The 13921-nt window shown below is 54.9% G+C and overlaps 4 non-coding genes across 4 annotated transcripts; 2 read left to right on the forward strand and 2 right to left on the reverse strand.

Moving 5' to 3' along the window:
* Window positions 1-4431: 4431 nt before the first annotated feature.
* Window positions 4432-4503, reverse strand: TRNAE-UUC. Its single transcript has one exon. It is a non-coding gene; the product is annotated as a tRNA-Glu (tRNA).
* A 1372-nt stretch (window positions 4504-5875) lies between these two features.
* On the reverse strand, window positions 5876-5947 carry TRNAC-GCA. Its single transcript has one exon. It is a non-coding gene; the product is annotated as a tRNA-Cys (tRNA).
* Window positions 5948-7340: 1393 nt separating this feature from the next.
* Window positions 7341-7422, forward strand: TRNAS-AGA. Its single transcript has one exon. It is a non-coding gene; the product is annotated as a tRNA-Ser (tRNA).
* A 3469-nt stretch (window positions 7423-10891) lies between these two features.
* On the forward strand, window positions 10892-10974 carry TRNAS-UGA. Its single transcript has one exon. It is a non-coding gene; the product is annotated as a tRNA-Ser (tRNA).
* The last annotated feature ends 2947 nt before the right edge of the window (window positions 10975-13921 follow it).

The raw sequence follows: 13921 nt of genomic DNA on the forward strand, positions 1-13921 counted from the left end.
TGAGCAGTTCATGATTCTCTCTAACATTGCAGTTCTCCTCAAATACTTGCTGAATAATTACTGTGCACGGTTGTTGGTCTGGAGCTCATCTGAGAGCACTTTATTCAGGTCATTCAGTGTCTGAAATTCAAGATCCGATGGTTAGTTTGAAAATCAGGGCTCTTGGGTCCTATTCCCAACTCTGCCACTGACTGGCTGTGTGACCTAAGACAAGTCAATTCTCCTTTCTCAGCCTTAGCTTCTTCCTCTTTCAAGTAGGGATAATAATGATCCTCTCCTACCTACCTCACGGTGGGTGGGGATCCATTGGAGAGTGTCACTAGGAGTAGTGCATAATATGCGGTGTCCTATCATGTTTACTCAGAGCAGATTATGACATAATAGAATAGCTGAAATAGTCTATTTGATTTGTATTTTTTTATTTTGAAATTGTTAAGAGCAGCAATTACTTAGCTCAGACTGAAGCATCTTATCTAATGTTTGAGATCTAAGTGTCTCCTCTTTGTGTGCGACGAGACAATTTAACACACTGTGACAAACAGGAGATGCTTTTGTTTTGCAACAAAATATTTTTGCAAAGAACTTTCATCCCACTTGTTTTGATTTCGAGAAACAAACTGGTTTAGTCTGAAGGGGATTTTCTGACAGAAATGGTTTCAATGAAATTTCCCCACCATCTCGATTCCTGGGCTCTATCCTTTTCTCTGGGTTTTTTTTTTGTCCATTAGAACAGGAGTCAGGACTGTTGGCTTCTCTTTCTGGCTCTGTCACCACCTTGCTGTGTAGGCCCTTGGGAAGGTCACTTCCCTTCTTTGTACTTCAGGCTTCTCCCCATCTGTCCAATGAGAACAGGGACAGTTCTCGAACTCTGGGCAGTCATTTTCGGCGGGGCCCCAGCAGGGATAACTAAAAATTTATAAGACTTTCATTTCTTAGGAACCGGTTCCCTATAAAAAGTTCTCATTTAAGGGATGTGTCACAGTACGTATTTTTTGTACCAATAGCGTTACCATGCGTCCGTATTTTCCCAGGAGGAATTTTTAAATTTTAAACATTCCTCCCAGACAGTGATTTAAGAACCAAAAAGCCTGACATGTCCAGGAAAATACGTGTGTATGTTAACCCTACCTAAAGTTCTTTTTTAAAAAGATGGGCCTGAACTAGAAACGAGCTCCATTTCACATGTGTGGGTCCCAGCCACTCCCTGGGGGTGTGCTAGGGTGACCAGATGTCCTGATTTTATAGGGACAGTCCCAATTTTTGGGACTATTTCTTATATAGGATCCTAATAACCCCCACCCCCATCCCGATTTTTCACACTTGCTGTCTGGTCACCCTACGGTGTGCACATGTGTGGGTCCCAGCTGCTCCCTGCCCCCCTCATTGAAGCAGGTGTGCAGGGTTACTGCCCTGGGAACTGCAGGGCACCAGTGGACATAGGGCTGGCTGGAGGCAGGGCAGGGGCTGACTGGAAGTAGGGTCTGGCTGCAGGCAGGGCAAGGGGTGCGGGGCTGGCTGGAGATGGGGTGTGCGGGACTGGCTGGCTTCAGGCAGGGGGGTGCAGCAGGGGTTGGCTGGAGACAAGGCAGGAGGTGCGGGGCCGGTGGTATAGGGCTGGTGCGGGCAGGGGGGTGTGGGGAGCTGGCTGGCTTCAGGCAGGGCCGCAGGGGGTACGACAGGGGTTGGCTGGAGACAGGGCACAGGGTGCAGGGCTGGCTGCAGGGGGTGCGGGGCTGGTACAGGCAGGGTGTGCAGCAGGGGCTGGCTGTGAGCAGGAGGTGCAGGGCTGGCTGGAGACAGGGGCTGGCTGTGGGCAGGGCAGGGGGTGCAGGGCTGGCTGGAGATGGACTGGCTGTGGGCAGGAGGTGTGGGGCTGGCTGTGGGCAGGGGCTGGTGTAGGCATGGCAGGGTGTGAGGGGCTGGAGGCAGGGCAGGGGGTGCAGGGCTGGCTGGAGATGGGCTGGTGCAGGCAGGGGGTGTGGGGCTGGCTGGAGGCAGGGGCTGGTGCAGGCAGGGCAGGGGGTGAGGGGCTGGAGGCAAGGCAGGGGGTGCAGCAGGGACTGGCTGTGAGCAGGAGATGCAGGGCTGGCTGGAGATGGGCTGGTGCAGGCCAGGCAGGGGGTGCAGGGCTGGCTGGAAATGGGCTGGCTGCAGGCAGGGGGTGTGGGGCTGGCTGGAGGCAGGGGCTGGTGCAGGCAGGGCAGGGGGTGAGGGGCTGGAGGCAGGGCAGGGGGTGCAGCAGGGGCTGGCTGCAGGCAGGGGGTGCGGGTACAGAGGGTACAGCCCACCCTGTACGGTAAGTGCTCCCTCCTCCTCCCTCCCCCACTGGGATAGCAGCAGCAGCCTGGGATTCGGGGGCTATTTAAAGGGCCCAGGGCTCCCCTGCTTCTACCGCCCCGGCCCTTTAAATAGCTCTGGGAGCCCTGGGGAAGCGGCGGGGCTCTGGGGGCTATTTAAAGGGCTGGGGCGGTAGAAGCAATGGGAACCCTGGATCTTTTAAATAGCCCCCAGCGTCCCACAGCCCTACCCCAGCCCTATCCCAGCCCCTGCTGGGAGCCCCAGGCCCTTTAAATTGCCCCCTGGGGAAGCCGGGCCACCCTGGTACAGCGCACCAGCTCTTGCCAGTACGCAGAACCAGGGCTTGGGCACGGGGCCCTCTTAGGAGTGGGGCCCAATTCAGGGGAATCGGGAGAATCGGCCTAAAGCTGGCCCTGTGTGGGGGTGGGGTGGGGTGGGGCAGGACTTGGTCCCATTCTGGGCACTACCAAAAATTATCCAAACCTGCCGCCCCTGTCCAGCCCAACCTTCTGCTGATGCACCTCAGCCCACACACATGCAGGGTTTGAAGCTTCCATTGCTTAAATTCCAGGACACTGAGGGATTTCAGCTCCCCTTTGCCCAGAGGGAACCTTCACCCCACTCCCAGCCAGGTTCTTGTCCATGGGATCACTGTAGGGTGGCTGGGTCCCGCTGTGTCTTTTCTCTCTCTGTGACAGGCCAGGGTGCAATAACTGGGGCATCTGAGCCAGGGCCGCCCAGAGGGGGGGGGCAAAGAGGGCAATTTGCCCCGGGCTCCGCAGGGGCCCCCAAGAGAACAGCAGGGGCTCCCGCCTCCGCCCCTCTCCTGGAGCCTCAGCGCATCAAACGCCGAGTCTCCGCCGGGGCCCCTGAGCCCTGCCCCGCTCCGAGCCGCGTCGTCAGGGGGCGGGACTGGGAGCTCTGGGCTGAGCTCTGCTCCCTCCGCTCGGCGTGGAGCTCCCAGCCCCGCCCCCTCCCCACGCGGCTCTGAGCGGGATGGAGCTCAGGCCCCGCCGGCCACACGCTGTGGCTGTTCCGGTGAGGCGCTGAGACTCTGGGCGAGGAGGGAGCCGGGGGTAAGAGGTTGGGGGCGTGGGCCGCCGCCAAAGCGCAACCCGGTCTTCGGCGGTAATTCGGCGGCGGGGAGCCCCTTCCGTTCCGGGACCGCTGCCGAAGTGCCCCAAAGACCTGCGGTGGGGGCCCCCCGCCGCCGAATTACCGCCGAAGACCGGGCTGCACATTCCCTGCTCTGAGGGCCAAACCTGCGGTCCTTGAGGCTGCTGGTTCTTAGGGGTCACTTTGCAGCAGGGCCAGATTCGATGTGTGTGTCAGAGAGAGTGGGTGCCCTGGACTCAGGGTGCAGAGATGCACTCAGCCCTCTCCCCTGCATTGGGTGGAGGGTGCTGCCACCCCCTGCTGGAAGGTAATGGGAGGGGAGGGGCACTGTGAGCCGCTCAACACCTGATCCGGTGGCAGAAGTGGTGTGGGAAGCTCCAGGTGTTTCTAGGGTCTGCTCTTTCCACCTGCCTATGAAGTCCAGCTTTCCCCAGCACATTCACTGTGCTGCAATTGGGTCACTGTTTCCATGGCTGAGCAGCAAAGAATCGCTCCCAGTTTCCCTTCTATCAGCAGCAGGATTAGCCTGTGTCAGTGGTTAATGAGGTGGATCTAGTTGTAGACTGTTATTCATTCCCCACCTTGACAATTCACACCGTCCCTTTCCTACTCAAATCCCCAGCACCTCGGTGATCCTGGTAGCAGGGGTTGGGTCCTGAGATTTTCAGGGTCCTTTTTACCCTCCACCTGGAGTGAAATCAGCTTTTCCCCCATCCCAGACAATCCATGAAATAACAACAGGGGCATAAAGAAAAGGGGAGGGAACATCTCACGGCCAGGGCTGGATGTGCCCAGGGCCCCCTGCTTGTCCATTGTTTCCCTGGAATTTGGCCCCCTGCTTTGCACAAGGGACAGAGAAAGATCTTGCTGTTCCTGTGTCTGTGCAAGGAAAATTGTGCTTCCCTAGGAAAGAGAGGCGGGAAATGGCCCCATGGTGGGACAATATCCTCAGGATTAAGACCTTTGTTTATATTGTAAGTGAAGAAAAACTAAAGCAGTTTTGGTTTAAAGTCATTTTTCCCTGACTGGGAATTGAACCCAGAACATGGCAATGAAAGTACCAAATCCTAACCACTAGACCGCCAGGGAGGTAATTATGTTGTTTTTCCTCTCACTTATGCTACACTTTCTTAGGCTACTTTCTATCCAATTTCTGAAGCTGTTCCATTGTCCATTCCCTGAGGGGCTAAGAGCAGAGAACCTCTGTGCTCAGGGTCACAACCTCAGCCCAACCCAAGCCACTGAGACAAACTCAAATGATGCTTCCTCCAGCAGGATCACAGAGCAACACAATGGAAAACCCATCAGGAACAATTCTCCTCTGCCTTCATTTACCCCATTGCAACCCTCTCAGCAGCCGACTCTTGTGGGAAGGACACTGAGCTGATAGGAGCTCTGGCACAGAGACCAAGGCAGGGGTGTTGCTCCCCCTCAGTGGGAGCTGATCACATTCTGACTCTGGAGGAGGAGGGAAAGGCCATGGCCACATGATGGGGCCAGTATGTACCACAACATGGTTCTTTTATGTGGGATGACTTGATCCTGGCCTGGTGTCTGGCTGTGGAATTTACTGTTTACTATTTTTATCCCAGCATATTTAAAGATGAAACTGCTTTACAAAAGCTCCTTTATTCTAGGTGATACAAACAGGTCACTTCCCAGCTATTTCAAGGAGATGGAATTTTCCTGACCCACAGGGAGCTTAAACGAACATGCTCAAGATCACACATTCCTTAGGAGAAAACGAAGGGAGAAAAAACAAACAAAACCCACCAAACCGTTGCTGTTTCTACCCAAATGATCAATGAGACCAGAAAGTGAGACTGTGCAATTAACTGTCTGTACTACACTGACTCTGCAGTTACTTGGATGCAGACACACCCAGCTCTACGGTTGGGAAACGTACAGAGACTCTGCTGCTGCTCTGAACTAGCAGCACATGACCTCTGAACAGCTGCCATTCGAATGTATCTGGATGTCACAAGGAACAACGATCTGTGTTAAAGGAAGGCTGCCATTTATTAGAGCCCCAGTTGATGCCGTGTGCACAAACAGAGGATTGAATGAGTAACAGGGAGTTTGGTAAATCTTGGTTATTTTAGTTTTGTAACAGGCTCCTGTCCACCCCCAGTAGAGTTTTCAGTCCCAATGGCAACTTACTTACCAAATGTAATACAGACTAGTCCATGCCTCCCACGTGGATGTGGTTCTTGTTCTTCTGCACATTGTAACCCATGGAGGCCAAGGACCTGTCTCTTCATGTGTCTTTGTTTCATTGATGAAAACAAACCAAGACACTCAGAGGATTGAAAGTGATTTCTGCTGGGGGACGTTTGCTAGGTGTTTATGCATTTGCACAGGAAAACAGTAAGTGTGTCCATTCATTTCAGGAATCCCTATATAGTAGAGCTCCTGAGCATACTAGAAATGGAATTATTTTCATTGAAAAAACAGGCTTGTAAGGGGGCACTTGGATTTGAACCAAGGACCACTTGATCTGCAGTCAAACACTCTACCACTGAGCTATACCCCCCTGACATTTACATAGGCAAGTCTGTGATCTTAAGGATTTTGAAGGACGGGCTCTGCCTCAGAGAGCTCCTTTTCTATTCCCAGACCACAGGGGTTTAAAAAATGGGGTTTGATTAAACTTTATATACACATGTAGACACCACAGCTTGCACACCCACCAACATAACTTCCCCCCGCTGACATAGCTACCACCTCTCGGGGAGATGGGTTAACTGCACAGACGGGACAGCTCTCTCCCCTCCGCTTAGAGCAGCTTCATTATTTATGAATAGGTGGGAAATAACCTCCTGAATGGACAGGAACCAATGTATCAGATATTGCTGTGTCTGCATTCAATATGGGTAACTGGTCATATTGGGCTGGATTAGTAGGAGCGTTGCCAGCAGATGGAGGGAAGTGATTATTCCCCTCTAGTCAGCACTGCTGAGGCCACATCTGGAGCATTGCGTCCAGTTCCCCACATACACACACACACACTACAGAAACAAATTGGAGAGAGTCTAGGGGGCAGGGGACTTACAGGGAGAGGCTGAAGGCAGGGCTGCCCAGAGGGGGGCAGGTGGGGCAATTTGCCCCAGGGCCCCCAGGAGAATACAGGATTCTATAGTATTGCAACTTTTTTTTATGGAAGGGGCCCCTGAAATTGTTTTGCCCCAGGCCCCCTGAATCCTGTGGGCGGCCCCTTCCCAGACCGTGGTGCTGTCCCCCCCTCCACCTCCTTCCCTCGTTCTCCTCCCTCCGAGGCCCCCCCTGTGCTCCACCCTCACTCCCATTTGGCCACTTCCCACCCCTGCTCTTTGGCTGAGGCCTGCTGATCGCTCGCTCCTCTCCTCCCGCAAGGCCTCCTCGCGCCTCTCCACCCCATACCCCAAGGTCTGCCTGCTGCCCCCCCCTCTGCCCCTCCCCTGAGACCTACCCTATCCATTGCCCACACCTCTCTGCCCCTCCCCTGAGACCTACCCTGTCCACCTCTTTCTTTGATCATCTCTTGTTATTCCTTGAAACATCAAGGATGGAATAAAAAGCGAGTTTACTCCAGGGTGAGGAAAGAAAGGAGCCATCAACCCCCTGGCAAAGCTCAGTGCCCCAGAGAAAACCTGCCCCCTGCTATCGCAATCACTGATGTACTGGGGATATGACGGGAAAGGGACTGTCTGCATAATCGAGGCAGGATATGGCCAAAAATCTACAGCAACATCATTAACTACAAACACACTCTCCTCGTGCTCTAGCCAGACGGGAAAGGAGCAGGAATTCTTGCAATTCAGCCATGGACACACTTACACAAGGGCACAGCAGTGTGTGTGTTGTGGAAGCTGGTCTGAGGAAACAACTGGAGTTGATCACTCAGTGAGAACAGAACTAGAGTGCAGTGAAAGCCACATACCAAGCAAGTAGTTGTGGCTGAGTGGTTAAGGCGCTGGACTAGAAATCCATTGGGGTCTCCCTGCGCAGGTTCAAATCCTGCCAACTACGCAAGAAGTTGCGGTTCTTTAGTTTCAATGGAGCTGGGTCTTGTCTCACTCTTCATTTATGTCTACATGAAAGAATGATGTGGCTTAAGTTAAAGTGTTTTAATTGAATAGATGTTGCATGTCCACCCTATGCCCCTGTGTCACCAGAGCACATCCATGCTAGCATCTCTTGGATTGCCACAGAGAGCAGTGCATTGTGGGTAGCTATCCCACTGTGCAACTGGCTGCAGGGTGCTTTGGGAAGGGTTTGCAATGCCTCACGGGCTGGTACAGCGTCACCTGATGCAGGTTTCTATCCCATTGTTCCATGGGCATCCTACTAGATTGCCAGCTGCTTTTCAACTGCAATGTGTGTGATAGGGTAGAGAGCATGTGTGTGTGTGGGGGGGGGAGACAGTGTGTGTGTTGTGGAAGAGTGAGTGTGTCGCACACTGTCTCTAAGCTCAGACAGCTGCTGGAAGCGACCAGTCCTGAGGCAGGGGACAGCCCTGACATCAGCCCCCCTTCTCTCACTGGCTCAGCTCAGCACAGCACTCTCTGTCTCACACACATGTACACACTGCTGCCTGCTTATCTCTATGTCAGGGGGGCTGGAACAGGGGGTTTAGAGGGCCATGGTCCCACCACTCTTTACTGGCTGTTAGGACAAATGATGGGGGGGGAGGTTGCAGTCTTGGGGAAGAGGCGTCTGTGGGTGTGGCCTCAGGGGGAGAGGTGGTGTGAGTGGGGGTCCTTAGGGAAGGGGTGTCATGGGGGTGCCACAGTTCGGACAACGGTGCCCCCCGCACTGTAAGGAAGCTTCTGCCGCCCCTGCTCTGTGTTGGCAGAGCGGGAGAGAGCAGCACCCACGGCAGTGATTTGCTCCCTGGGGCTCCGGCAGGGGGGCTCGGGAGGCTATTTAAAGGGCCCAGGGCTCCGGCCACTGCAGGGAACCCTGGGCCCTTTAAATCACCAGCCTGGGGAAGCCGGGCCGGGCTGGCACAGCGTACCGGCTCTTGCCGGTACCCCATACGGTAACATACTGGCTTACTTTCACCTCCGGAAGATCCTCACGTGGATCAATAACTGGTTAAAAGACAAGAAGCAAAGGGTAGGAATAAATGGTCAGTTTTCAGGATGGAAACAGGTAATTAGTGGTGTCTGTATTGGGACCAGGATAAGTCAACATATTCATAAACGACCTGCTAAACAGTGAGCTGACAAAATGTGCCGATGATCCAAAACTACCGGCTTGCTGCCTAGAACGAACGCTCCTTGAGTGGGGTGATCCACAGGGAGTAGCTCAAACCTCCAAAGTGCCTGGCCAGGGGCAGGACATTAGCACAGCAAGGGAGGGGTGTGGCAGTGACATCACAAAGGCCTTTTGCAGGACCTCAGACTATTGGTCAAAGGTGGTGGGGAGGTGGTGACCTCACAGAGAGATGCTGACATCAGCCAGGCAGGACAGGGGCGAGGGGCCAGGGAAACCTCAGAGACCCCTGTGGCTTTGCTTCAGCAAGTCTCCTTCTCCAGGTCTCTCTTTGAGGACTGAGAGAGTATTCGGGTTCATGGACGTGAGCGCCAGGAGGAACCTCTTTTGAATTTTCTCCCTCCCTTTTCCTGATTTTACTAGAAAACAGCTGTCCCTATTTAGAAGGTAAGAGCCTCCTCGAGGTTTGAAACCTGTTCAGTCTGATCCATCTGGTGACAGTTGAATTCTAGGCACGGAAAACACGATCTTAAGGAGGCAGAATTTTATTCCGCACCTGGGATTTTGTCCCTTAGAATCACTGGGGACATTAGGGTTTGTCCTTTTTGTTTCACCTTTTCCTCCATCCATCCCTTCCTCCTTTCTCTTTGTCTCTTGCTTCTTTTGTCCTTTCTCCTGTTCCCCTCCCAACATCAGGAGTTGTGTGTGTGTGTGTGTGTGTGTGTGTGTGTTGCGGAGGAGTGCTCGGCAGCTCCCACTCTGGGAGGTCCACCCAAAAATGTGGGGCTGAAATAGTGCTCGGGCAGTGATCCCCACTGGTGACCTGGGCCATCCTTTGGGCTCTCTGGTGAGAACCCTCAGCTTCTCGTCCTCAATCTCTACCCTGATTGGCTGAGCACAGGGGTGGCTCTAGGATTTTGGCTGCCCCAAGCAGGCCGGCATGCCGCTGGGGGCGCGCTGCCGGTCGCCGGTCCCGCGGCTCCAGGGGACCTCTTGCAGATGTGCCTGCGGAGGGTCCGCTGGTGCCGGGGCTCTGGTGGACCTCCCACAGGCATGACTGTGAAAGGTCCGCCGGAGCCGCCTGCCGCCCTGCCGGCAAAATGCCGCCCCAAGCGCGCGCTTGGCACACTGGGGTCTGGAGCTGGCCCTGGCTGAGCAGAGGGTTATTGACAGGGAGGAGACTCGGGTCCTTGTTGTTCTCTTTTAAGACCAAGGAAATAAGTCAGAACCAGTTCTATGTTTCAGGGGCGGCTCTAGGCACCAGCAAAACAAGCTGGTTCCTAGGTCGGCAAAATCTAGGGGGCGGCAAAAGGCTGGGGCCCCAGCTCATCCCGCCGCTGCGAGCTGAGGAGCGGCCAGTCCCCTGCCGCCGGGGGGGGGGGGCGGCATGCGGGGCCAGCGGACCGGCCGCAGTCATGCCTGCGGGAGGTCCACCGAGCCCCGGGAGGACGGACCTCCCGCAGGCATGACTGAGGAGGGGGCGCTCGTCCCGCGGCTCGGCTGGACCTCCCGCAGGCATGACTGCGGCAGCTCAAGCGGAGCCGCCGGACCCGCGAACCGTCCGCAGCCACGGGAGGTCCAGCCGAGCCACGCGGGACCAGCGGTCCCTCTGCAGTCATGCCCGCGGGAGGTCCGCTGCTCCCGCGGCGCCTCCCGCACATGACTGCTTGGGACGGCCAAAAAGGTAGAGCTGCCCCTGCTATGTTTGATAAATTTTGCTGCTTCTCTGCATTAATTGTCTCTGAGCAGTTCATGATTCTCTCTAACATTGCAGTTCTCCTCAAATACTTGCTGAATAATTACTGTGAACTGTTGTTGGTCTGGAGCTCATCTGAGAGCACTTTATTCAGGTCATTCAGTGTTTGAAATTCACGATCTGATGGTTAGTTTCAAAATCAGGGCTCTTGGGTCCTATTCCCAACTCTGCCACTGGCTGGCTGTGTGACCTAAGACAAGTCAATTCTCCTTTCTCAGCCTCAGTTTCTCCCTCTCTCAAGTAGGGATAATGATGATCCGCTCCTACCTAGCTCAAGGTGGGTGGAGGATGGGGATCCATTGGAGAGTGTCACTAGGAGTATCAGAGGGGCCGTGTTAGTCTGGATTTGTAAAAGCAGCAAAGACTTCTGTGGCACCTGGCTAAGCACACAGAACAAACCCCAAATCCCCCCTGTGCTTTGGGAGCCGGGTTTGCTGTGGGAATCCTGTAGTTCAGATGACTTCACGCCTGGGCATTGGGATTATTTACCAGTTTCTCTGGCATTGGGGCAGTTTTGTGCTCACAGCTGTGATGGCCGAGTGGTTAAGGCGTTGGACTTGAAATCCAATAGGGTTTCCCCTGCGCAGGTTCAAATCCTGCTCACAGCGAGGCCTGTGTTTTAGCCAGTCTCTCACCCGGGCAATACCTCTGTATAACCCCCTGAGACACTCTCAATTCTCTCCCCACCCCAAGTAAATTCTGTTCTGCTCCTTTCATCGAGCTCCCTGGGACACCACCTCACACTGTGTTGTTGAGGGGTTGGGCAAACTCTCAGCACCTGAAGCCTCTGCCACTCACCTGGTGCCCCATAGATCAGCCATAGCCCTGGTTCTGCTCCTCTCTCTAGAGTGTGAAAGGAGCCAAGTCAGTGACTCCATGGGAGCTACGGGGCTGCAGAACCAACAGAGAAAAAAAGGTGCTCAGCGCCCACTGGCAGCCAGCTCCCCCCCACCCACTACAGGCCTTGCTGACAAGCTCCTCACACTTGCCAGTGATCAGCTGTTCAGTGGGGTGCACGAGGCGCTGGGGGGGAGGGGGAGGAGCAGGGAGAGTGGGAGAGGGAAAGGAATGGGGCAGGAAGGTGCAGGGCGGGAAGAGGTGGGAGAGGGGTGGGGGCTTGGGGGAAGGGGTGGAGTGGGGGGCAGGGCCTGGGGAGGAAAGGGGGGATTTGTCCCATACCCCGGATCCCTCTAGGGCCAGCCCTGACAGGAAGCACTGACTGTCACAGTGACAATACAACTGACCAGCCTTGCGGGGGAGGCTGAGGGAGATCCGCACTCACCAGGTCTCTTCTCTCCCCCAAGGTGAGCCAGACACTGCTCTCCCCTGGCTCTCACTCTAGCGGCTGGATGCCAAGGAGCCATTTCCCCACAGGAAGTGCATTGAGTGCCCCTGTGGTGCTGGGGGGCTGGCGCTGCTGCTGCCTGTGGGGCTGGCAGGGGGGCTGATGTCTGCACAGACTCTCAGCTGCCAGGCCGGAGGGGGCACTTGGGACCTTACCAGACTGGCTCAGTGAAGACGGGGGGTTGACAGAGCAATACAGACGCTCTCCAGAGCACAGAGCAGCAGCCGCCCATGCAGCCAGGCAATGAGCATTTCCCACAGCCTGGAGCCGAGGGGGAGGCAGCAGCTGCTGTTCCAGCTCCTCGGGGACAGGCCCTGTCAGCCAACAGCCACTTCTTACTCCCCACAGCTAAGGGCGTCAGGTTCCTCCGGTGGGGGTGTGGAGCAGCCGTTCGTTTTCCTGTTCGCACTCCTCTGCGGTGTGAAAATCGGGGAGGGGAGGCAGAAGCCCCACTTCCCTCCCAACATGACGCCAGTGGGGGAAGCCAGGACAACAGGGTCGGGTGGCAAGTGGTGGCCAGACTCTCACCGCCAGGGTCTAGTCTAGCTCAGGGTCCAGCTCAACTTCCTCCCCGCGCCACTGGCCCCCAGTCCCCTTCCACCACCAGGTCAACCCGGGCACTAGGGCAGGAACGGGTGAGGCAGCAAGTCAAGCTGAGCAAGGCAGGCAAAAGCGAGTCTTGTCTTCATGGGCCGCTCCCAATGACATCCTTTTTGTGTGCAACAGCTGCAAAAACCTCCCAGGCAGAGAAGCAATAGGCCAAAATGTGCCTACATTGCTGTTGAAGTAGCTCAGTTGGGAGAGCGTTAGACTGAAGATCTAAAGGTCTCTGGTTCAATCCCAGGGTTTGGCAGGTCTTTTCTTCCCTCCTTGTGCAGTGGTGGCTTGTTCTCTGGGAACACAGTTGTGTCTGCACCCAAGATGAGCAGGGTTGCCCTAGAGGACTTAGGGGGTCTGGAACAAAGCAATTTTGGGGGCCCCTTCCATTAAAAAAAAGGTGCAATACTGTATTCTCCTGGGGCCTGGGGCAAATTGCCCCACTTGCCTCCCCTCTGGGTGGCACTGAAGGTGAGTCTCTGATCTTGGGCTCTGCAGTAGGAAAACATAGAATGGGCTTCTGCCCCTAGTTGGCCCACCTGACCTTTAACAAGGAGAGATGGGAGCTGTCTTTCCCAACATGGCAGGAAGAGAGTGAGGCAGGGGGACCCTCAGGAATGGTGCCACAGGGGGTGCTGGGCAGTGACAGGCAGGGATTGGGATGGAAGCTCCTCTGTGCAGCTGAGTGAGGGCAGTACCAGGGAAGGGGCGTCTGTGAAAGTGGGAAGGTGGAAGGGATTTGGGGGCCCAGGAGGTGGCACTTGATGTTCATTGCCTTGGAGCAGCTGGACTTGGCCATGGTGGGTGTTCAGGAAATGCACATTAACAACTCTAGGGTAGCTTGATGGGCAGAGGGTGATTGGAGGAAGGGCCTCCTGGCCAGGGAAGAATGATGGGGCTGGAGTCTTGTTCTTCACGTTGGCGGTGCGAGTACAGAAGGGGCTGGAGCTCCAACCAGGGAGGGCATTACTGGTGGGCTTTGTGCTCTGTGGCACTGGTTACTGCTATATTAGTGTGTATGGTCCCCAGTTAAGGCATGAGAGGAAAGATCAAAGGCTCCCTTCCTCTGGACTGCATGATGTTTGGTGTTGGGGGGGATTTTAATTGTGTCAGCCGGCCTGAGGCCCGCTGGTCCCATTTTCCCAACCTTCAGAAGAAACATTTTTACAATGAGCACTACCTGGCGCAGGTCTGTAGTGAGGTCGGCTTAGAGGAGCTCACTCCAGCCACAGAGGGGGTTCACCTTTCTGCGGGGACAGACCAGGACTCGCATTGACCGGATTTATGCTTAGCTTTTGTGTCTTTAGCGTGTTGCTTCTCAGATTCTTTCTTGGCCTGACTTGTTACACTTTGACACTTAACAGGCCAGAGTTTGTGCACCTTCCTATTATCCTCACTAGGATCTGATTTCCAAATTTTGAGGAATGACTTTTTGCCTCTAACAGCCTCCATTACTCTGCCATGAACCTAGAGTGGCGTTCTGCTGGTCCTCCTATTGTCGTTTCTGATTTAGGGCAAACGTTTCATCTGAGCATCTAATTGCGGCGGTTTTAAACAGTCTGCATGCTGCTTGCAGGCACCTAACACTTGTGACAGCAGCTCCTTTTAATTCC

The sequence above is a fragment of the Mauremys reevesii genome, unplaced genomic scaffold (genome assembly GCF_016161935.1).
Source record: "Mauremys reevesii isolate NIE-2019 unplaced genomic scaffold, ASM1616193v1 Contig4, whole genome shotgun sequence".
NCBI classification, from domain to species: domain Eukaryota; kingdom Metazoa; phylum Chordata; order Testudines; family Geoemydidae; genus Mauremys; species Mauremys reevesii.